Consider the following 23,306-nt stretch of genomic DNA (forward strand, 5'->3'; position numbering starts at 1 on the left):
TGGGAAGGATTCAGTGAGAATGTGGGTCAAGCAGGCGGTGCAGTGGATCCAGACTCAGAGGCAACATTGGGTGTGTAGAATACCTGAGCTGGATGGCGCTGTCACTTATGAGAATCCCCACTATGACCCCCCCTGTTATCGCCTATTGATCCAAAACTCACAATTACCAGGAAAAAGTAGAACTCACTCTGAGAATACATTCCAAACAAATACAACTCTTTTTTTTCCTGATAATACTTGTAGCCAGAGCATGTAACAGAATAGGAAAAAGTCATTGATCAAATCGGGGGTACGTTGGCTTGCACCGCTAGGCTGAGATAGTTGCAGTTTTCACAGGAAAGATGAGATGAGTATGTGCACTTCATCCCCTTAGCTGGGAGAATTACTTACAACCATTTCTTCCATCCTCCTCAGTCAGACAGCTTAAAGTAGTGTCAGCAAATACTGTTATCACTTCCTGTTGACCACTTACCTCTCTTCTCTCTGCGAGACCATGAAAATCATTCACAAGTTGTTTCCAGTAACGGTCTCTCTCCCTTCAGGATCAGGAGACTTATTCGCTCCAGAATCTATTTCCCAGCCTCCCATTCAAGAGAGAGTCCAGGAACGTGCCTGGAATCCTGGCTTTCAGCGTTCTCCCACCATTGTGGGTTTCTCATACTACTCCAGTCCACCTCCTGGGACTCACGTCACGTCCCCTGCCTCTCTCTCCCCTTGTGGAGAATTGACTCGCACCTTGAAGGGAAAAGTCCCCGCACGGGCCCTTTCAAATGAGAGACCAGCCCAAGTTAAAACCCAGTCCCCGGCTGGGTTCTTCCCCCAGCTCCTAATCCATTTTGATCTCCCTCACCAAACTCTTAATCACCCCCTTCTAACCGGGGTGAATCACTTCCCGTAGCGGATTCTTCTTAAAGGGAATCTTTTCACATAGACCCTTTCCCACTTTTTCATGTTGACGCAGTACGAATGCATTATGTAAATTTACTAGAAGGACACCATCAAGTGGTCATCCATAATACCATATCTTCCAAATGCAACTAGCAGGAAAAATAAGACTCTGCTATCCTACCCCATTTTCGCAATCTATAGCAACATCCCAAGTGGAAGCCATACAGCCTCCTCTATCCAGAATTCTTTCCAGTCGTTTCTTAAGTGATGAAAAGGGATCCTTGCTGGGGTCACACATATTAGGCACCACGAGCTAGGGAAAGAATCTTGGAATCAAGACCAGCGGAAGTGCTAGGCCAAGCAGGGAGCCGCCTAGTGTGCCGCCGGTCTATGGGCGGTGGTCAAGGCATCTCCTGCCCACCCGCAGGACCCCCCAAGAGGAAGTAGTGTGGCTTGGGTCCTCGCAGGTGGGACGGAGATGCCATGGCCACCGCCACAGGAAAGCTGGAAGGAAAAGGAGGCGAAGCCGTGCGGCAGGAGAAAGCAGCATCTGCCCGAGGCCGCTGTCATGAGGAGTTGCCTTGGACTTGCATGGTCAGGAGAGGGAGGCAGAGCAACGCGGCCATAATGAGCAGCTTCGGCCTGCACCTACTGTTAGGAGAAGCAGCAGGCCTGCATGGTCAGGAGCAGGAAGCAGAGCAGCATTGGCCCCTGCAACCAGAAAAAAAGAGGAAGAGTCCTGTCGGCTGGGGCTGTGGGGGGGGGGGGGGGGGGGGGGGAGGAAGTGTGCGTGTGAGAGACTGTGAATGTGTAAGGGCGTTGTGGGTTTTGATCCACCAACTCGGGAGGTGATGGACTGGAGTTCTGTAAAAAGACTGAGCTATTGTACACATGAGGGCTTGGGGAAGTTGTCGTGTTATCATCTTCCCAGCTATTATGGGCTGGGCTATGCCCTGCCAGGCTCCTAATGTTGGCTATAGGTAAACTCACCCTATTTCCTAGCTGTTTTGTGCTGGTACAATGTCTCCTGAGCCCTAATTGCTGAGTCTGCACCAGGCTACGCTGAGACTTTTGTGAGCTGCATAAGGTCTCTCTCCTCAGGTTAACCGGTAAGGGGAAACTGCATCTTTTAATACTTTGGTTGTTTCCCTGCAAACTGTAAGGAAGCACTTTTTTTTTTCTGCATTAAAGAACAACAACTGAAAGCACAGCTACTGTGTGTTTTGTTAGACCCTGACAATATATGTGTGTGTGTGTGTGAGAATGCATTTTCTGTTGTGAGCGAGAGAGCGTGTGTGTGTGTGAGTGAGAAAGCATTTGAGTGTGTGTTTGGCCTCTGTGTGCAAGAAGACCTGTTTGAGGGTTTAAATACAAAGGGATTTGTTATTCTAAAGTAGTCATTTTCCCCCTAAGGGAATTCGTGTAAGGGTTGGGTTATACATTGTGGGCCGGATTTTTAAAAGGCCCTGCACACGCTGAGCCTATATTGCATAGGCTTCCTGTGCGCGCAAAGCCCCGGGACGCATTGGCGCGTAGCCCTTTTAAAAGTCCCTGATTTCCGTAGTAGAAGCGGCATTTGCATGCACCTAAGTGCACACATGTGTATACAACCAGGCTGTTTTATAACATGCATACGTATACAAGGGCAAGTTAGAAAATAGCCGCATCCTTGGATGCGGGCCGACAAATGAGCGCACATGTGCGCCGGTTTGAAAGTTATTCTCATAGTCTCTTTATTCGCTGTTTGGTAAGGGTGGGAGGAGAAATAACCTAGTGGTTAGAGCAGTGGACTATGAACCAGGAGACCAGGGTTCGAGTCCTGCTGTCGCTCCTTGTGACCTTGGGCAAGTCATTTTACCCTCCATTGCCTCAGGTACAAAAACTTACAGCTCAATACAGTAAAGTGGGGCCGTGGTTACCCTGCTCCTAACTCACTTTTCGGCCGCGTTAGTCCAACCCGCGCTACACTATCCCCTTTAATCCATCCTTACCGCCTCTTTAAATCCCCGGGTAACCCCTTCCGCACACGGCATGTATATCAGATGTAAACCATTGAATTAGCTATCCCCTCCCATACAGTAACACGCGCCCCGACTATCGCTATTTTACCCTGCTGTTTTGCCGCGCGTTTAACCTGCTCATTTACAGCCTACCCTTACCCCTGCCTCTAACGCAGGGGTAAGGGTAGACAGCAAACCTTCCCCCAAAAAGAAACCTAAAAACATAAAATCCCCTCCTCCCGAAGCAACTCGATATGTTATCAACTTACTTTTTGTTGTTTTCAGCCCCTTCAACCTTCTCTGCCGTGCTCCGGAGGGGGCAGCCAGCGGCGAAAGCGGCTTGCAGCTGCGCGGCCCCCCCCCCCCCCCGCGCAGGTCCTGGTCTCCCTGTGCTTTCATTGGCATGAGTGCCCAAATTGACGTCAATTTGGGCACTCAATGTCCTTGTTCGTTGCTGCCTGAATCTAACTCCCCTTTTCCTCTTTTTCCCCTGCCATTAAAGCAGAGAGAAATAATGGAGTTGCACCAACAGTATGAAGGCTTATTGGTTAAGGGTAGTAACCGCCACACCAGCAAGTTACCCCCATGTACTCTTTTCTTCATTTCCATCCTCTAGCCTTTAGGGATCCACAGTGTTTATCCCATGCCTCTTTGAAATCTTTCACTGTTTTTGTCTTCACCACCTCCTCTGGAAGGGCATTCCAGGCATCCACCACTCTCTCCATGAAGAAATATTTACTATTGGTTCTGAGTCGTCCTCCCTGGAGTTTCATTATGTGACCCCTAGTTCTACTGATTTCTTTCCAGCGGAAAAGGTTTGTCGATTGTGCATCATTAAAAACTTTCAGGTATCTGAAGGTCTGTATCATATCTCCTTTGCACCTCCTCTCCTCCAGGGTATACATTTTTAGGGCCTTCAACCTCTCCTCATAAGTCATTTGATGGAGAGCCACCACCATTTTTGTCACCCTTCTCTGGACCGCCTCCATTTTGTCTCTGTCCCTTTTGAGATACGGTCTCCAGAATGCTCATCCAACCCTCATCCGTTTTTGGAGCCCTGATGCAAATTTATTTATTTATTTATTTATTTATTTATTTATTTATGGATTTTATATACCGGGAGTTCCTGTATACAATACATATCACTCCGGTTCACAGTTAAACGGTAATAACTACTGCCGTGTGGCAGTTTACATGGAACAAATCAGAACTTGATCTAATAAGAATAAGCGAACCAACTAACTAGTTTCAACTTTAAACAAATAAAAAAAATAAAAAAAATAAATAAAATATACCACTACTGTTTTGGATTGTAAGTGCTGCTCTTTGCTGGTTATCTCCATGTAATTTCCATCCTCTTGCCACTATGGTTCCTCTGTTTTTATCTTCATCACCTCCTCCAGAAGGTCATTCCTGGTATTTACCAGCCTTTCTGTGAAAACATATTTCCTGATTTTGTTTCTGAGTCTTTCCCCTCAGAGCTTAATATTTAAATCGGGTGTTGTGGTAAAAAGGAGGTGCTGGGGGAAATTGTGCCCCTAGTACCTCCTCGGCAGCGGGCAGGAGAGGTGGCGATCAGGTTAGGAGAATGGATGCTCAATTTTATGTACAGTCACGGATTAGGGAAATGGGCGCTCGTTAATTGTCTCTTTTCCTAACCTGACCACTGGCACACTTTTTTTTTTCCTATTTTGGTTCCTCTGCCTTAATATCACAGCTGTAATTCTTTTGGGCTCCTCAAGAATTAATGCCTGCTCAGGCGCACATTTTTTTTTTTTTTGAATCAGTGGAAATAGGTAATAGACTCATCAACATGAATTTACATGTGATGAATGCTATTACCTACGAGCTCGGCTGGACGTGTTTTGGACGCGCTAATCCCCGTTTTGCATTGGGTGTTATGGACGCGTGTCCAATCATGAGTTGAGCTGTGCCCTGTGGCCAGCACACGGGATTGTATCAGCCTATGAGTGTTTTGAAGTGTAATGAAAGTCAGACTTCTACATAAAAAATACAAAAGTATTTATCATTGTTTAGAAGTTATTCATGCTTTGCCTTTGGACACTAGAAACTGCTCACAATAGGAATGCTGAATGGCACATCTATTATAGTCTGTACAAGAGAACATCGCACTACAAGAAGACTTGAGATTGATCAGCAAAAATTTTTTGTTGTCATAATGCTTTCAATTGAATGCAGTGAAACAATCAGCAATAACATATTTCAAATACAGCCAAAACAATTACATATGTGTGCTCTGCAGCATTAAGGAAGGAGACATTTCAAACATCGCATTGAATCGCACAGGAACCCCATGAATAGTAATAAGCTAAACTACAGTTACAGAACTGCTTGTTGTAGCACTGCCCCTTACAAGCTTTGTACATCCATGTGCATGTCAGTTCAACTTTTCTGCAGCTGCAAACCTTACTCTGACTATCCTTTTCACATTTACAAACTGTTAATTCTCAAACAGCATGTGACACCTCTAGCAGAGTGGACTACTTGTGGACTTCAATCAAAGATCATCCCCATATATGCAGATGTAGGTATTTGATGTAAAGTATAATTAGTGTGTCACCAGTAGTGGCTACTTTGATAAACTGCTTAGGACATGCTATTCAAATGTTGCTCCTGATGGTGGGATATCTGTTGTATGCTGCAGTTAGATTTGATATGTATTTGTAGTGCTTGTTTATGTATTTATATTTATTATTGATTTACCTTGCTTAGAGTACTTCAATATATTGGCAAGTAATAAGTTTAATGCTTGTGGTAAGGTATTTGGGGTATATTTTTGCTTTGTGAGTAATAAGTTTAAATAAATAAATAAATAAAATATTCAGGGGTAAATGTGAATCAGTTATTTACTCTTTCAAATAATAGGACTAGGGGGCATTTCATGAAGTTAGCAAGCAGCACATGTAAAACAAAATTTTTCACTCACTGCACATTTAAATTCTGGAATTCACTGCCAAGAGGATGTGGTTAGAGCAGTTAATGAAGCAGAGCTTAGAAAAGGTTTGGATAAATTGCTGGAGAAGTCCATAAACTGCTATTAATCAAGTTAACTTTAGGGCATAGCCACTGCTAATAGTGGCATTAGTAGCATGGGATCTATTTAATGTTGGGGCATTTGCCAGGTACTTGTAACCTGGATTGGCCCCTGTGGGAAACAGGATGCTGGGCAACTTCTTATATTCTTATCCACACTTATTTTGTAAATTACACACACAAGGCAGATTCATGTGCGAGGATGATTTAGGTCTGGTGTGATAAGGAATTTCATGTCATAAACCATGGTAAACAGCTTAACAGAAGCATCTTTAGTGCAGGCAGCGTATAGCTAAAACCCGCTAGAATATTACCCGCACCCATACTGGATGCGGTGGTCTTTTTGGATTTCTGGGCCGAAGTTGCCATCTCTAGAGTTCATCGATACCGCATTCCCTATATGTGTACTAAAAAGTTACACGCTGGTTTCAAAAAGTGCAGTTTCCTGCCTCGTTTTATAGGAGTTGCTGCTGCTCAACCACAGTTTGGACTTTCATTCCATAACTTACAGCGGGCAAAATAACGACTTCTCCCCCTCCCCCCTCAAACCAGCCGTACTCCAAATTAAAGGACAGCTTCGTCCTCATTTTATTTCCAGCCCACATACACCTAAACTCCTCCCAAAGCCTCGACGCGCCACCGAGAGAAACCGCCAGAACTCTCTTAGCTCCCGGCTGGGGGCTCCCTTCGGCCCTGCCTGAGGGGACGTTTCTTCGCTTGAAAGTTTAAGCCCGGGGGAGGGGGAAATATCCCATAAAGCTCTGAAGCAATAATAAAACTCTTTATCTGGACAGGGAAAATATTGTCGGGGAGGGAAAGGACGGCTTGAGAGGGCATTGAGGGAATACACGAATACCGACAATAAAATTCCCCAACCGACGCCTTTACGTCGATACTGAGACGCGTTATTTACGCCAGCTCCAAACGTTTCGCAGTTTTATCGGGCTTTATTTTTTAAGCGGACGTGGAGGATGACGTCACTCGACATCTTCCAAACACCATCCCCCCTCCCCTCCCCTCCCCTCTGCTTTCTTCCCGAACGTGGTTCCGAACGGTTTGGAGCTGGCGGTGACGTCAGCGCGGCAGACCTCCGCGTGCGCGAGCCCCCACTTCTTTCCCTCTTTTTCCCCAAGCGGAGATGACGTCAGGGAGCCAGGCAGCCTCTCGCTCTCCGCCCTTGGTCCTGGTTGTGCTTCCCTTCTATCTCCCCCCCCCCCCTCTTCTTGCCACTGCGCTGTCTGAGGGGGGACTGCAGCAGAGCGAGCGCGAGAGAAGCTTGTGCGCGCGCGCGCGCACACACACAGACACACAAACACCGGGAGCCGAAAACAAACATTGAGCCAGCAAAATAAGCAGCGGCGGAAAGAGGAGGAGGAGGAGGACCGGAGAGGGTAGAGTCGGTAAGAGCTTAAAAGGGGGCGGGGACCGCTTTGGTTTCTGTGGCGCTTCAATGGCCGTTTTCTGACTGAGGGAAAATGAGTGGAAGCCGCCCGCAAGCAGCAGCACCCAACGCCGCATCCATCCCTCCCTCCCTCTCTCCCTTTGCCAGGCCGGCCGGCTGTAACGAGGACGGGAGAGGAGGGAGACGTGAAAGGACAAGAGGGGGAGTGAATGGATGGAAGCTGGGAGCGCGGTGAGAGAGGAAAGCTTTGCCTGGGGTCCAGCCTCTCCGCTCGGAAACCGGAGCCCCCTCTCCGCTCCCTCTGTTAAATATTACGCCTCGCCTCGCCGTGTCGCCTGCAAGTTCTTCCTTTCACGATGGTGTCTTCCCCCCCCCCCGCATTACATTAGACGGAGCTGGGAGATAAATAGCACGGGAGCGGTATTCGATTACTCCCCATTTATTTATTTATTAATTATTGGGGGGGGGGAGATCGGGTCACTGGCAGGTCTTGAAAGGTAATAAAATAAGCCTTTCGGTTGGGATGCGGCCCCGGTAACCTGCCGGCAGTAAATGCGAGAGTTCTGCGCTCGTAACCCGCGTACCCGGGGTGTCAGGAGCGAGCTTCCAGCCCTGTCACGGTATGCGCCAAGAGGCTGACCTGCCCGAGAATGAAGGGTACCCTGAAGACCACAATGCTCTTATCTTTTTTTTTATTATTATTTTTTTTATTCTGAAATTCGCTGTTCCTAAAAATGATGGTTTGAAGCCTTCCGTGTGTGAGCGTTTGCGGTTTTCAGGGCGATTTCAGCGGATCGTTGTGTATATGTGCGGGGTCCCCGGGCATTCCTCTCTCCTTTATGTAAACAGAGGAGACATGAAATATGGCCATGCAGTGCGGAATAGTCATGCTTGAAAGGGTTTAAAATCGGAAGGTGACTGGTGTTCTTGGGTTTTTTTTTTGTTTTCATATCAATATGGTATATAAAACACTCAGTTTGGATTTGAAAATAATAGAATAGTGGATAGCCAGGTCCAGTAAAATGTCCCCCCCCCCAAATATATTCTGTCTATCTTTATCACAATACTGTTCACTTGAAAATCTTCTAAGGTCTGCAAATCAAATGGGCTTTCTTCTTTATTTTAAAAGAAATAAATCAATTGGAATGGTCTTTTAGGAATGATAATAAATGTCTGCCTCTAGCGCAGCGCATTTGCCCTTATCTGACTGTATGGAGCACTATTCGAACAGTTTTTTTGTGCAAAATATACAACATTTCTTGCTATTTTAACAGTGGAGTGGTTGTTGATTAGGATTCAAACTGAGCAAAGATATAAAAATAATTGTTAAATGAAAACATTTCTAGAGTTGATTTTTTTTCCTAGCAATATTTTTTAAGATTAGTTTTTAGGCTTCTTTTGTATCTTTTACAATTCAGTGGGTTAGGGAAAGAAGTAGACTCAACCATATTCGGAGTAGTTGGAGAGGTCTTGAAAATGATCATGGCACCTAAGATACTGATGCACTAATTTATTTGGACAGATTTGCTACAATTTTTTATGTTGCAAAAATATTTCTTTGGTAATATGGATCTTCTTAAGTAAAATGGTTAACTTTACCTTGTGTGTCAAATTTTAATGTGAAGCATTTAAATTTCAAATATAATGTAGATATTCTACTTTTGTTCTAATTTTTTTACATATATAGTTATGTGGCTATATTTAGTATTCATGTATGTGGGGCATATTTGCATGGTACATGAGTCTCAGACTTTAATTTTGGCAGTATTTAGTTTTAGCACAGTAATGATTTGTCCAGATGCTTAGAGCTGTTTTGGTTGGTTTCAGATGAGGCTTGAGTCACACAAATTCTGGATTTTAGAAACATTTACATTACAAGGATTTTAGATAAAAATAGGGAGCTGTGTGAACATTTAATGCATAGTTTCCTCTTTTGGAACAAATTTGCATATAACCAATGGCAGGGCAGCTCATAAAATGCATGATGACATCACAGTACTTTGATCTATGTGAGATTTTAACTGAATTGAACTGATCTATTTCCCTATAGGAAATATAAAATTGAGATTCTAAGTAAGGGCAAAGTAGTAAGTGTGAGATCACTAGGTGCACTGTGTGTGGCAGAAATGTGAATGGAATTGGATGAATGGTTAAAAAATTATTGGGGAAACGGGGGGGGGGGGGACGACGACACACACGATATTCTAATACCGAAATTAAGAGAAAATAGAATGCTTCACCCCTTTTTATGCTTTACCTTGTCCTCCTTATGTCAGCAGCATTGCATACGAGGAACACGTTATTCACATATAACTAGGGACCTTCATTTTCAGTTTTATTGTTATTTATTTTTCCCAGGGATTTATCAGTTTATTATGACAAGAACAAAAACAGGGGAAAATGATTTGAAAAAAAAAAATTCACTATTTTTTTTTGTATACATAACTGAATTTATTTTGGTGGACAGAAGCCAGGACAATACAAACATAGAAATGATGTCAGACAAGGACCAAATGATCCACCCTGTCTGTCCAGCAAGCTTATACCAGTATCTGCTGCACTGTGCAGGTTACCTACCCCTATGCTTATCAGTTTCCCAGACCTTAAAAGTCAGGGCCCTGGGATGCTGTTTGAATCCAATTTCCCTTAACTGTTGCCGAGGAAGCAGACAGCAATGTTGGAGTTGCATCAAAAGCATCAGGCTTAGTCATTAAGGGTAGTAAGTGCTGCGTCAGCAAGTTACCCCTATGTTTATTTGTTCCCCAAACCGTAAAAGTCGGGTCTCTCGTTGGTTGTTGTCTGAATCCAATTCTCCTCTTCTCACTAAAACAGCATTAACAGATTCTTCCACTCACTTAGCAGCATTCTCCTCGCTACCTCCATTGCGTTCCTAGCAAGACCCTTTCTCTCTCTTTCCCCTCACCAAGAAGCTCCATCTCTTCCCCCTAATACCTATGCCCCTGCTTTGCAACACTGCAATTCTGCTTTTGTGCAGGGCCAGGGAGGCTGTCAGGAAGTCCTTCTTGGTGGACAGGGCCTACTTTAAATGCATTCATGGTACCAGAGAGCAGGCACATTGGCTGCTTGGGGGGTGAGAAAGTGGGACTTGAAATGCAGCATGGGTGGCACTTGGAGGGTGAGAGCTTTCACTGGAGGAGGGTGCCACTTGAAACACAGCATGCGTTTTGGCTCACACTGGCTTCCAGCAATGGCGAAAGGTCTTGAAACGATGCATGTCTGGAGCAGCTTTTTAATCAGCTTAAAATTAGGGTGAATATCAGTTTAAACTGAAAATGAAGGACCCTACATATAACATAAGCCTGTGTCTCACTGTGCTGAAGCTTCAGGCTCCATTTAGGCTGTACTTGGATAGGATGCTTCGACAGTTCAGAACTGACAGCACACAGCAGCTTTGCACAGGAAGGGTAGGGAGATGCGAAAAGAGATGGTAATTTTTAGCAGCAGTCAAATCGAGTTGTGAGTTTGGTAGAATAATTGCATTTGAAACTCCAAGACAAAAATGGTTATACTGGTCTATTCAGGGGTTTAAAATATCCTATTTGTAAGTAGCCTAGAATGTTGCCCGGCTAATATTATATGAGACTGTCCCTCTCCCTTCATAATATTAGAAATTAATTGAATATATCATGGTATTTTTGTTGCTAAAGATTAGCTCCATTTATATATAGGAGTTAATCTGCTTTTCTTTTAGTTTTGTTTTGGGGCCTTGGAGTTTCCTCCTGCAACTTTGTGCTATCAGCTCAGTTGGATCTGGGGCCAGGATCTGATGTCATGAGCCTTCAGTTGTAACAACAGGGGGATTTTTACCTTTTTTTTTTTTTTTTTTTAAATCCCCCCTCCCATCTCACCTAGTCCAGTCATTGCTGCAGCGGTGTTAGACTGTGGATCTTACATCAATGTTCCTTCCAAAACTCGAGTAATGGGTGCTCGAAATCTGACTAGTGGGTGTTGCCGAAGCATTATGATCGGCCAGCTGAGGGAGAGGAAAACCTGATCTGGTAAATGAAGCCAGGGCCTCTGCATGTCATTGTGGAGCACCGCTAATTGAGCTGGTCCATAATTAGTCTATTGTGATTAGAAGTCATGGTAAGCTTATGTGGTGCTTTGAAATTTGAAAATTCAGAGGCTCCCATATGGGACAACAGATTTTGTGTCAGGTGTTTGGTTTGTTAAATAAAGGTTAGTACATCATCATCTTCAATAAAGCCAAACATTTTCCTCTAGAGTAGTAAATTTGTTTACTGTGACAGTGTCCTCCTGCAGCAGTCAGAGCTGTGATTACCATTAGCATCTTCATTGTCATGCTCCTCTGACGTACTATTTATTTTGAGGCTGTCATTTCCTCCTTGCACGTTCATCGACTCACTCCCACCAGCTGTATTCTATTTGTAACTTCTGAGCTGTGGTGTTAGTTCTTTGAATGTACTCTCTTGGAGATCCAGTTCCTAAAACTGTACTCTTTGGTGGCTTATTGCCTTATTTGTGCTCCTTTAATTTTTGTGGTTAACATTATAAACATTTTTCATTAAACAGATACAAAGATTAATTCACAAAAAGAAAGACAAAACATACCATTGTAATTAATACATAATTTAAATATAGAACATGATCACAGATAATTACCAATGATCATCCGCTGCTACCACTCAGTTTGCTGGGGGAAGATAGGAAAAAAATATTCCGTGCCAACGAATTATGAAAAATCATTTTAAGAAAAATAGTCAGAACAATTAATACTTAGGAAATCATAATTCAATAAATATAAATGAGTTCATCTAGGTTTTCAAACCTGGGGAGTACTTTCAAGGAAGGGGGGACAAAATTGTGCATTTTGCAATAAGAAATGCATTGGGACTGGAACAGAGGCTGAACGAAATGTTGCTCCTATTTGTCTCTTTCCCTCCTAATAATTTTGAACCATTTGAGGTATTTTCTATATATTTTTTTCTAGTTTATACTTTTCTCCATAACATGATTTATGTAAGCCTTCTGCAGATAGGGAAATGCCTGCAGTACCTGACTGCAATCTGCTGTGACATGCTTGATCAGTCACAAAAGGCAGAATATAAATCAGATTAAATTTCCGTGGCGCTAATATGTGGTATATTCATTATAGAACTACCTCCTGATTGACTTGACACCTTGTCTTCCTCAGTTCACTACCCAAAAAAGACTTGACTTAGTGATCATAATCATAAAATACTGTACATATCTGGTTGAATAAGAATAGATTTAGAGTTTTTCCAGATATAAAACAGTTTTACTTTTTAGGCAACAAAATATTACAATTAAAGTAGCAAATTCCCTCTTCTATTGTGTGTGTGGCCCTACCTAGATATTAGAAAATGTGAACTCTATGGCTCCTCTTATAAGTAAATATTTTTTTTTTCTTTTTGACCAAGCCAAGAACCATCTCTTTGTTCATGCTGTTTACTTAAGAGCTGTGGGAGAGTAGTTTTTTTTATTCAGCTTCTCCAAGCTTAAGGGGAGTCCTTGGCTGCTGCAGATGACTGCAGATTTAATAAACCTCAGAAATGGTCATGCTAACCTTTTGTCATAGGCTACGAGTGTAGAGGTCTAGTAACTGTATTAGTTCTCAAGGAAAATGGACTCCTCGTAGAAATACTTTGCTGCACCTTGAGTCAATGTATCTGATTGTGTCCCCCAGAGAGAGAACTGACTAATGGGTCAATATGTTGATAGTTTGGTGATATGTTAACTGGGTGCACATAATTTCTGCCTTATGAAGAAAGAAGCAAATTACATTTCTGTGCTTTTTGTTTTGCAGATTTTTCTCCCTTTAAAACTGCTGATTTTTGTACGGAGAGAAAACAGCAATGTAGTTTCAAAGAATTTGACCTCTAAGGACAGTTAAATAATTTAGAAAAAAAAACTAAAGGGAATTTTGAAATAAAAGGGCACACGATTTGCAGCAGTGCCACAAAGTTTGCTCCGTTTTAGTGAAATTTGAATGAACCATATAGGAAATAATTTGGCCAATTACTTCATTCCTGTGTTTTTCGGTATTAGTAGGAAAAAACTTCAGGACCATTTTTTTTGAGAATGCACCCTGTGTGGTTTTCAAATGTCTGGTTTATGGCCATAGCTTTTCCCGTACATTGTGGCCTAAGAATTTCTATTAGCTAAACACTAAACGATGGGAGACAGATGTGAGAATATTGCAGATGCACCAGACAGAAGTGTAGACACTAGAATGGCAAGCTCATGTGGGGATTGGCCTGGGGAAAGAGAAACACTGCAAAATTGTAAAATGTTGAAAGGAAAGACATGCAGAAAATGTCTTTTGAGTATGAGTGCAAGCACTTTAACAACCTTTCTGGATGCATTTCTAGGAAATTTTTCTGCTTTAAACTTGTAGAGTCCCATTTGGCATTTTTATATACTAGTTTTTTCTCTGAGATTCCCCTCCTTCCCTAATAAGGTTATTGAAATCTTTTTAGTTATTGCCCTTCATTTATAGTCATCTGTTCATGAAATTATGAGGTAACATGGTTCAATACAGCAGATAAAGACCAAAAATGCCTATCTAGTCTGTGCAGCAGTAATTTTATGTGCATTGTCTAAAAATAGATCAAATTCTCATATGGAACCCACTCCCAATCTTATGTTAGAACTATATTTCATTTTTGAAATTGTATAAATCAGCGATGAAGGATAAGTCTATATAACTCTTGGGAGTGCATAGTTATGAAGTAAAATAAAATATAAACAAGAAATTACAAAATTAAGTTTGACATTTAATTTATTTGGTGAGAGGAGAGACAAAGTGAAATAAAGGTCTGATAACCAGCTACCAATAATAGTTCTATATTCAAAAAATGTATTTTGTTTGTCTACTAAATGGACATTGTGGTGGAGAAACTGCCCTTTGACCTCTTGCGAGTCCTGTTTTTGTTTTTTAAATTTGTATTACCCTGATGTCCAGATTGTCTGTTTATTTTTAGAACATTCTTGATTGTATTAAAAATCTGGATCAAGCCTCATCTTGAGGCTTCATATTTATTTATTTAAACACTTTTATAGACCAGTATTCGTCAAAACATCATATTGGTTTACATAGAACTAAACAGTGAAAGTACATTGAACTGGGGGGGGTTTAACTTGTACAGTATTAAAGAGGTAAAGGTGGAGAGAATAGATACAAGGGTACAATATTAATATAATTGAGGTGGAGAAAATTTATGGAAGTATCTACATAGGTACAGGGATATTGCAAATAAGGAGGGGACAATTTACGGAACAATGTTATTACAAGTAAGGGGGAGATAAATTACTGGAATACATGGGTACAGTATTGAGGAGAATGGGGGATTTACAGAAGTACTAATAAAAGTACAGTGTGGTTTTTTGTTTTTTTTAGATGGGGTAACCAGAATTGCACACAATACTCAAAGTGCTGTTGCAAAGTTGATCCATACAGACTTATTACAAACCTCTTTTGTTCTCTTATTCTTTCGAAATAATTCCTAGCGTTTTTATTTGCTTTTTTAGCTGCTACCATGAATTGAGCTGAGGATTTCAAAATATTGTCCAGAATATCTCCAGGATATGTTTGCTGAGTGGTGATTCCTGGTATGGAACACAGCATTGTATACTATAGCTTTAATTTTTTTTTTGCTGTGTGCATTATGTTGCATTTGTCTACATTAAATTTCATCTGCTATTTAGATGACCATTTCCCAGTTTCACAAGGTTCTCATCTAATTCCTCAGTTAGCTTGTCTTTTGACACTCTGAATAATGGACCTGTTACAGTAGAGCAACATTCCAGTGACTTTGAAATTAGCTGATGTGGAGAAGTTACCTAATGGTTAGAGCGGTGAGCTGAGAACCAGGAAAACCAGGGTCCAAATCCTGCTTCTCCCCCTGATACTCCTTATGACCATGGGTAAGTTACCTTACATGTCACTGCCTGAGGTGCAAACTTTGTAAGCCTTCTAGGGACAGGGAAGAACCTATTGTACCTAAATCAAACTTTTCCTTGAGCTTGAGTTTGAAAAGGCAAGCAATTAAATCTAAAATTCAAATTCAGATGTGCCTTTGTTACAGCAGGAGGCACTAGTGGCTCCTCCACACTACCAGCTTTAAGTGGGTACGGTTATGTGCACACCCAAAGAGAGAGAAAAACAGACATGCATACACACAGCGTTCATTTAACTGCTGCTGGTTTTATTTCTCAAGTCATTACTCATAAATTTCCATATTCTTGGTCCAGAATCTTCTCTCTCCACCCCATACTCACTTTCATCTCTTTACAGCTTTATTACCTACCTGGTTTCCTCTGTCTCCATGCCCTCACTCAACATCCATTACCTTCTATCTTGTGGTGCCATGATTTAAAAATGGATAGGCAGTACCAGGAGGTTTTTGCTGCTTCTTCCCCTGCCCCTCTAAATCTTGGCACCCTAGGCAACCGCTTAGTTTGTGTAATGGAAGATCCAACTATCCATGTTCTGTATGCTGCCCGTTAATTCCCATATTCTTGCATTCATTCATTCATTCATTCATTCATTCATTCATTCATTCATTCATTCATTCATTCATTCATTCATTATTTATTTATTTATTTATTTATTTATTTTTATATACGGACATTAGAGAGGCACATCATGCCGGTTCACATATAAACAAAAGCAAAGAAAATACATTATAACGGGAAAGGGTTAAAAAGAAAACTAAGGCAGAGGCAAGAAAATACAGGATTGTAACTAGTTAAGATAAATAGGTTCAACAACAACTGAAAGACAACTGATAAATAAGAGATAAATAAGTTCAACAACAAATGGTAAATTACATACTCCAATGGAGGGGGCAAGATTTTAATGCTATGCAGGGCAAAGGACAGGATAAAAGGGTATTATACAATGGCAGTTCTGTAATTCACAAAGGGAGTTAGATTAGTCAGGGTAGGCTTGATGGAATAGCCAAGTCTTTAATTTAGATCTAAATTTAATTGGGCAGGATTCTAATCGGAGCGTCATGGGCATGGAGTTCCATCGCGTAGGGCCTGCAATAGAAAGAGCTCTTTCCCTAGTAGAAGTGAGATGTGCTATTTTTAGAGAGGGCACTTGCAGGGTTCCTTTGTTAACTGACCTGGTGGGACGGGTCTGTATAACTGGGCTAAATGGAAAGTCGAGCCAGAGGGAGTTGTGCGAGAAGATGGATTTGTGTATGGTAGTTAATGTTTTGTGGAGAATTCGGAAAGGGATTGGCAGCCAATGAAGGCCTTTCAGAATTGGGGTGATGTGGTCAGTTTTACGGGTGTTAGTGATGATTCTAGCTGTTGCATTTTGCAACATTTGGAGTGGTTTGATCGTAGCATGTGGGAGACCTAGGAGTAATGAATTACAGTAGTCGAGTTTTTTGTAAGGAGGGAGGATTGGATAACTGTACGAAAGTCTTGTGAGTGCAGCAGTGGCTTGAGTTTTTTTAGGACATTTAGTTTGTAGAAACCGTCTTTGAGGATGGAGCTTACGTATTTTTTCATGTTTAATTGTTCATCCAGAAGGACTCCAAGGTCTCTTACAAAGGGTTGGTTTATAGTGGATTTACAAGAGAGGTCATGAAGTGAAAGGGGTTTAGAATGGGGGGAGATAAGTAGTAGTTCCGTTTTGTTGGTGTTCAGAGCAAGATGAAGGTTCGAAAGTAGAGAATTAATGGGAACAAGACAGGTTTCCCAGTGCTTCAGTGCGTCAGATATTGTGTTGCGGATGGGGATTATGATTTGGATATCGTCAGCATATAGATAGAAGTTAAGTTTGAGTTCCGTTAAGAGGTGGCATAAAGGGGTAAGGTAAATGTTAAATAGGGTGGAGGAGAGGGAAGAACCTTGTGGGACACCTTGTAGTAAGGGGAGGGAAGAAGAGGTGGTATTGCCTATTTTGACAGAGAACGTTCTATTTGATAGGTAGGATTTGAGCCATGCTAAAGCCAAGCCAGAGATACCAATACCTTCTAGACGGGCAAGTAGGTGATTGTGGCATATAGTATTGAAGGCGGCAGATATGTCCAGGAGTACAAGAAGGTAGCTAGTGCCCTTGTCCATACCTATAAGGAGGTGGTCGGTAAGAGTGAGCAGGAGGGTTTCAGTGTTAAGATGTTTACGGAAGCTGAATTGTGCGGCATGAAGGATATTGTGGTTTTCTAAATAAGCTGTGAGTTAACTACTCTTTCCATTATCTTGGCAACGAAAGGAAGGTTGGATATTGGACGGAAGTTTGCAGGGTCTTTAGGGTCAAGAGAGGGCTTCTTGAGGAGGGGTTTGACCACTGCTTGTTTAAGTGTGTCTGGGACAGAGCCGGAAGATAGTGAGCAGTTGACAACGCCCGCTATCGCTCTAGAGATAGTATTAGGGATAGCAAGAATCGCTTTGGAGGGAATGGTATCACTCGGGTGTGAGGCAGGTTTGAGTTTTTTGAGAATAGATTCTATTTCCTTGGAGGAAGTGAGGTCAAAAACTGATAGGCCGGTGGGCTCAGGGCGGTGGTGGAGGGAGCAGGGCTCAGGGCGGTGGTGGAGGGAGCAGGGCTCAGGGCGGTGGTGGAGGGAGCAGGGCTCAGGGCGGTGGTGGAGGGAGCAGGGCTCGAGATGGGAGAGTGAGTGGAGTCAGGAAATCTGGAAAGGAGTTTCATGATTTTATTATGAAAGAAGTGTGCAAGTTCGTTGCTCTTGGCTTCAGCTTCGGAATCTGGGATGCAGGGAGCAGTGGGCTTAATGAGATTCGACACATAGGCGAACAGAGCTTTGGGATTATAACTGTAGTCATGGATCTTAGCGGCATAGAAATCTCGTTTATGCTTCAAGGTGGAAAGCCTGTAGTGGTGCAGGGCAGTTTTAAAGCTATCAGCGTGTTGGGGGGTAGGATCCTTACGCCAGGTTCTCTCTTTGTGCCTCGGTTTGTTTTTCAATGTGTTTAATTCGGTAGTGTACCATGGATTGGAGGGTTTCGAGGTTGTGTTTATAACACGTTTGGAGAAGGGGCAAAGTTTATTCGCTACCATGAAGTTAGAGCTGCGCTAGGATCCGAGCAGTCTAGATTGGATAGGGCGGTCGTGAGGGCAGAGGCAAGGTCCTCACTGGGGCAGGTTTTTCTGGCTATTATGGTAGTATGAAGAGGATTCTTCCTCATAGGGGCTGTATTGATGGTGAGTTGGCTTTCAATAAGATAATGATCAGACCAGGGGACAGGGGTACAAGTAGGGGAGAAGGAGGACTGGATACAAGAATTGATGAATATCAAATCCAGGGAATGGCCAGCTTTGTGGGTGGGGGAGGTGATAATTTGCTGGAAACCAATAGCATGGAGGGCTTGAAGGAAGGTATCGCATGAGGAGGATAGAACAGAGGAGTCAACATGGAGATTGAAGTCTCCAAGGATAATGGCAGGGGTGTCATTGTTGATGCAGTCAGCAATGAATTCAGTAAAGGGTGAGGAATTGGATTCAAGCAGAGAAGGTGGGGCATATACGAGGCATACTTGGAGGGCACGTGATTCATACTGTAGCTAGAAAGGTGAGATGTGTGTAACTGTACATATGCTCAGAAAAGAAGTCCTATACATTTAAGTGCTACTGCAGGTGTCTCTTGTTGCTGTGAGATGCTGAGAGCAGATGCTCAGATGCTGGTTTGGACCTGAGCATCAGGTACTGGTGAGTTTTTCATGGCACACCTGATCAGATCTGAAGGCACACCAGTTAGGGAACATTGTTAAATAACATTGGTCCTAAACACAGATCCCTAAAGCACTCCACTGTTTACCTCTATTTGGAAAACTGACCAATTAGTCCTACTCCCTGTTTCCCAGCTTTTAACCAGTTTCCAGTACACAATGGAACATTGCCTTCTATCCTATGGCTTTTTAATTTCCTCAGGAGTCTCTCATGTTGGTTATTTTCTAATGCCTTCTGAAAATCCAAGTATACTTTTCTGAAAATCCAAGTATACTTTTTGAAGATATAAATAAATGTGGCTGGAGGAGAACCAGTCAATAGACTGGTTCTCCTCCAGCCACATTTATTTATATCTTCAAAAAGTTCTAATAGATTCATAAGGCATGACTTTAGTGTTTCCTCTCTAGCTTCTGCAAAAATCGGGGATGTGACATTTCAGGTTAAATAAAAAAAGCTTTTATATTTTATTTTTTTGCTTTATGTTGGTTTTATTTTGATTTTTGTTTTAACTGTAATTGTATTATATATTGATTTATGCATGTTTATTGTAACCTGCTGAGGTCTGTGGATCAGCATGCTAAATATTCTATAAATGAACCATGTTGACTTTTCCCTATTAATGCATATCTTCCTATATGTTCAGTAATTCTGTTATTAATTACTTCCTTGTCTTCCTGCCAAACCAGCATTACCAGCTGACAGAGATAGAGGACATGTTTCTTTCATGACCTCTCTGGACTATAAGAATATATAGTCCTGGCCAATACTAGTAGTCTTTCTTTCTAGCAACTGCAGACATGTGAAGAGAATGTTAGCTTCTAGAGCTTACGTTTGGCCCCAGCCTGGTTGAGCTCTTGTTGCTCCTGGGACAACCCTTAGGGGTTACTTCTCCAAGTAAAAGCAGTACTCTCAATGTAGTCCTGGTTGAATTCACTGGCATGTAGTCACAGTACCCCCAAAGGGTTTGTGGATTCTCCAGGGAACGATTCCTCATTCGGAAGGAACCGGAGAGTGAGACTCCTTTTTATCTTTTTAGGGGGAAAAAAAAAGGGAGATGAGGAGGTGGAATGTTGAGCCCAGTGGTGAGTTCCTGGGGAGTAGGCTCTGGGGAAAGGCTGGAACAGCGCTGAGGGTCAAGGAGAGAAGTTTAGGTGAGAGAGGAAGACTCGTGGTGCCCAGCAGATTGCTTTCAAAACCGCATAAGCTTTCCATGGTAGTGGTAAAGGGAACACTGTGCACCACTGGAAGAGAAAAGGTCTTAGAAGAATGCCAAGGCCTACTCCAGCCGCACTGGCTTCCACTGTGGCAGCGGCAAAGGAGTCTCTGCTAATAGTCTGGGTGCTGACCTTTCAAGGGCAGGTCTTACCCAAGGATTGGGACTGTCCTCAGTCGCTGGACTTCAGGGTAGACTTGTTGGCCCTGGGTCCATAGGCCAGAGTGCATATGAGGCCCCGTTTAGCAATCTCTGTTTTTGCACTGATTGGATTAGAACATAAGAAATTGCCATGCTGGTTCAGACCGAGGGTCCGTCAAACCCAGCATTCTGTTTCCAACAGAGGCCAAACCAGGCCACAAGAATCTGGCAAGTACCTAAACACCAAGAAGATCCCATGCTTCTGATGCCAGTAATAGAGGCCATTCCCTAAGTCAACTTGATTAATAGCAGTTAATGGACTTCTCCTACAAGAACTTATCCAAACCTGTTTTGAACCCAGCTACACTAACTGCACATTCTCTGGCAACAAATTCCAGAGCTTAATTGTGTGTTGAGTGAGAAATAATTTTCTCCAATTAGTCTTAAATGTGCTACCTGCTAACTTCAAGGAGTGCCCCCTAGTCCTTCTATTATCTGGAAGTGTAAATAACCGATTCACATCTACTGGTTCACATCTACTTCAAGACATAAAAACAGAAATGACGACAGAAAAAGACCAATCTGCCCATCCAGTCTGCCCAGCAAGCTTCCACACTTATTTTCCCATACTTATCTGTTTCACCAACCACCAACTTCAGGGCTCTTGTTGGTAACTCTTTGATTCAAATTTCCTGCCATCCGCTGTCATTGATGCAAAGAGTAATGTTGGAGTTGTATCAAAGGTGAGCATAAGGCTTATGGTTAAGGGTTGTAACCGCCGCATCAAGCAAGTTACCCCGATGCTTGTTTACCCAGATTGCACAGATCATGCCATACCATACTGGGTCAGACCAAGAGTCCATCAAGCCCAGCATCCTGTTTCCAACAGTGGCCAATCCAGGCCATAAGAAACCTGGCAAGTACCCAAAAACTGTCTTTCATGTTACCGTTGCTAGTAATAGCAATGGCTATTTTCTAAGTCAACTTAATTAATAGCAGGTAATGGGCTTCTCCTCCAAGAGCTTATCCAATCCTTTTTTAAACACAGCTATACTAACTGAACTAACCATGTCCTCTGGCAACAAATTCCAGAGTTTAATTGTGCGTTGAGTGAAGAAGAACTTTCTCCGATTAGTTTTAAATGTGCCACATGCTAACTTCATGGAGTGCCCCCTAGTCTTTCTGTTATCTTAAAGACTAAATAACCGATTCACATCTACCCGTTCTAGACCTCTCATGATTTTAAACACCTCTATCATATCCCCCCTCAACCGTCTCTTCTCCAAGCTGAAAAGTCCTAACCTCTTTAGTCTTTCCTCATAGGGGAGCTGTTCCATTCCCCTTATTTTGATCGCCCTTCTCTGTACCTTCTCCATAATAACTATATCTTTTTTTGAGATGCGGCGACCAGAATTGTACACAGTATTCAAGGTGGGGTCTCACCATGGAGCGATAGAGGCATTATGACATTTTCAGTTTTATTCACCATTCCCTTCCTAATAATTCCCAACATTCTATTTGCTTTTTTGACTGCCGCAGCACACTGAACCGACTATTTCAATGTGTTATCCACTATGATGCCTAGATCTTTCTTGGGTGGTAGCATCTAATATGGAACCTTGTTGGTTGTTGCCTGAATGCTAATCCTCTTTTCCCACATTACCCTCTTCCATGGAAGCAGAGAGCAACGCTGTGTATGGATTCAAAGTGATGTATCAGGCTTAATTGGTTTAGGGTAGTAACTGCCGTAATAAGCAAGCTACCTCCACGTTTATTTATTTGTTTACCCAGATTGCGAAGTTCAGTCCTTTTTGGTTGTTATCTGAATGCAAATCCTCTTTTCCACATTTCCCTTTGCCATTGAAGCAGAGAGCAATTTTGGGGTTGCATTAACCGTGCATGGGATTTTTTTTTTTGAGTAAGGGCAGTAATTACCAGGTAGTAGTTAACATTCCAGCAAGCCACCCCCATGGCTCTACTCTTCATTCCCATCCTCTAGCCTTTATGGATCCACAGTGTTTATCCCATGCCCCTTTGAATTCCTTCACAGTTTTAGTCTTCACCACTTCCTCCGGAAGGGCATTCCAGGCATCCACCACCCTCTCCGTGAAGAAATACTTCCTGACATTTGGTTCTGAGTCTTCCTCCCTGGAGCTTCAAATTGTTACCCCTAGTTCTACTAATTTTTTTCCATTGTAAAAGGTTTGTTGTTGACCATGAATCATTAAAACCTTTCAAGTATCTGAAAGTCTGTATCATATCGCCTCTGTTCCTCCTCTCCTCCAGGGTGTACATATTTAGGTTCTTTAATCTCTCCTCATAAGTCATTTTGTGAAGACCATCCACCTTTTTGGTCGCCCTTCTCTGGACTGCCTCCATCCTGTCTCTGTCCCTTTGGAGATACGGTCTCCAGAACTGAACAGGTGGGGCCTCACTAAGGCCCTGCAAGGGGATCATCACTTCCTTTCTCTTACTAGATATTCCTCTCTCTATGCAGCCCATCATTCTTCTGGCTTTAGCTATCGCCTTGTCACAGTGTTTCGCCGACTTCAGATCGTTAGACATTATCACCCCAAGGTCTCTCTCCTGCTCCGTGCACATCAGCCCTTCACCTCCCATCAAATACAATTCTTTCGGATTTCCACTCCCCATATGCATGACTCTGCACTTCTTGGCATTGAATCTCAGCTGCCATATCTTCGATCACTCTTCCAGCTTCCTTAAGTCACGTCTCATTCTCTCTACTCCTTCCGGCATGTCCACTCTGTTGCAGGTCTTAGTATCCTCCACAAAAAGACAAACATTACTTTCTGTCCCGTCCGCAATGTTGCTCGTAAAGATATTGAACAGGACCAGTCCCAACACCGATCCTTGTGGCACACCGTGCTCTCTTCAGAG

At 42.7% G+C, this 23,306-nt stretch overlaps 1 protein-coding gene across 2 annotated transcripts in view; it reads left to right on the forward strand.

Annotated features, from left to right (window-relative positions):
* Positions 1–7,045: 7,045 nt before the first annotated feature.
* The window catches only part of FAM168A (family with sequence similarity 168 member A), a 579,070-nt gene continuing 562,809 nt past the window's right edge, over positions 7,046–23,306 (forward strand). The window contains exon 1 of one of the 2 annotated variants that reach the window (XM_029602124.1): positions 7,046–7,342. The gene's annotated coding sequence lies outside the window, so the exon portion shown is untranslated. The remainder of the gene's footprint in view (positions 7,343–23,306) is intronic. The other variant, XM_029602123.1, reaches the window with a different exon arrangement.

This window comes from Rhinatrema bivittatum, chromosome 5, assembly GCF_901001135.1.
Source record: "Rhinatrema bivittatum chromosome 5, aRhiBiv1.1, whole genome shotgun sequence".
NCBI classification, from domain to species: Eukaryota; Metazoa; Chordata; class Amphibia; order Gymnophiona; family Rhinatrematidae; genus Rhinatrema; species Rhinatrema bivittatum.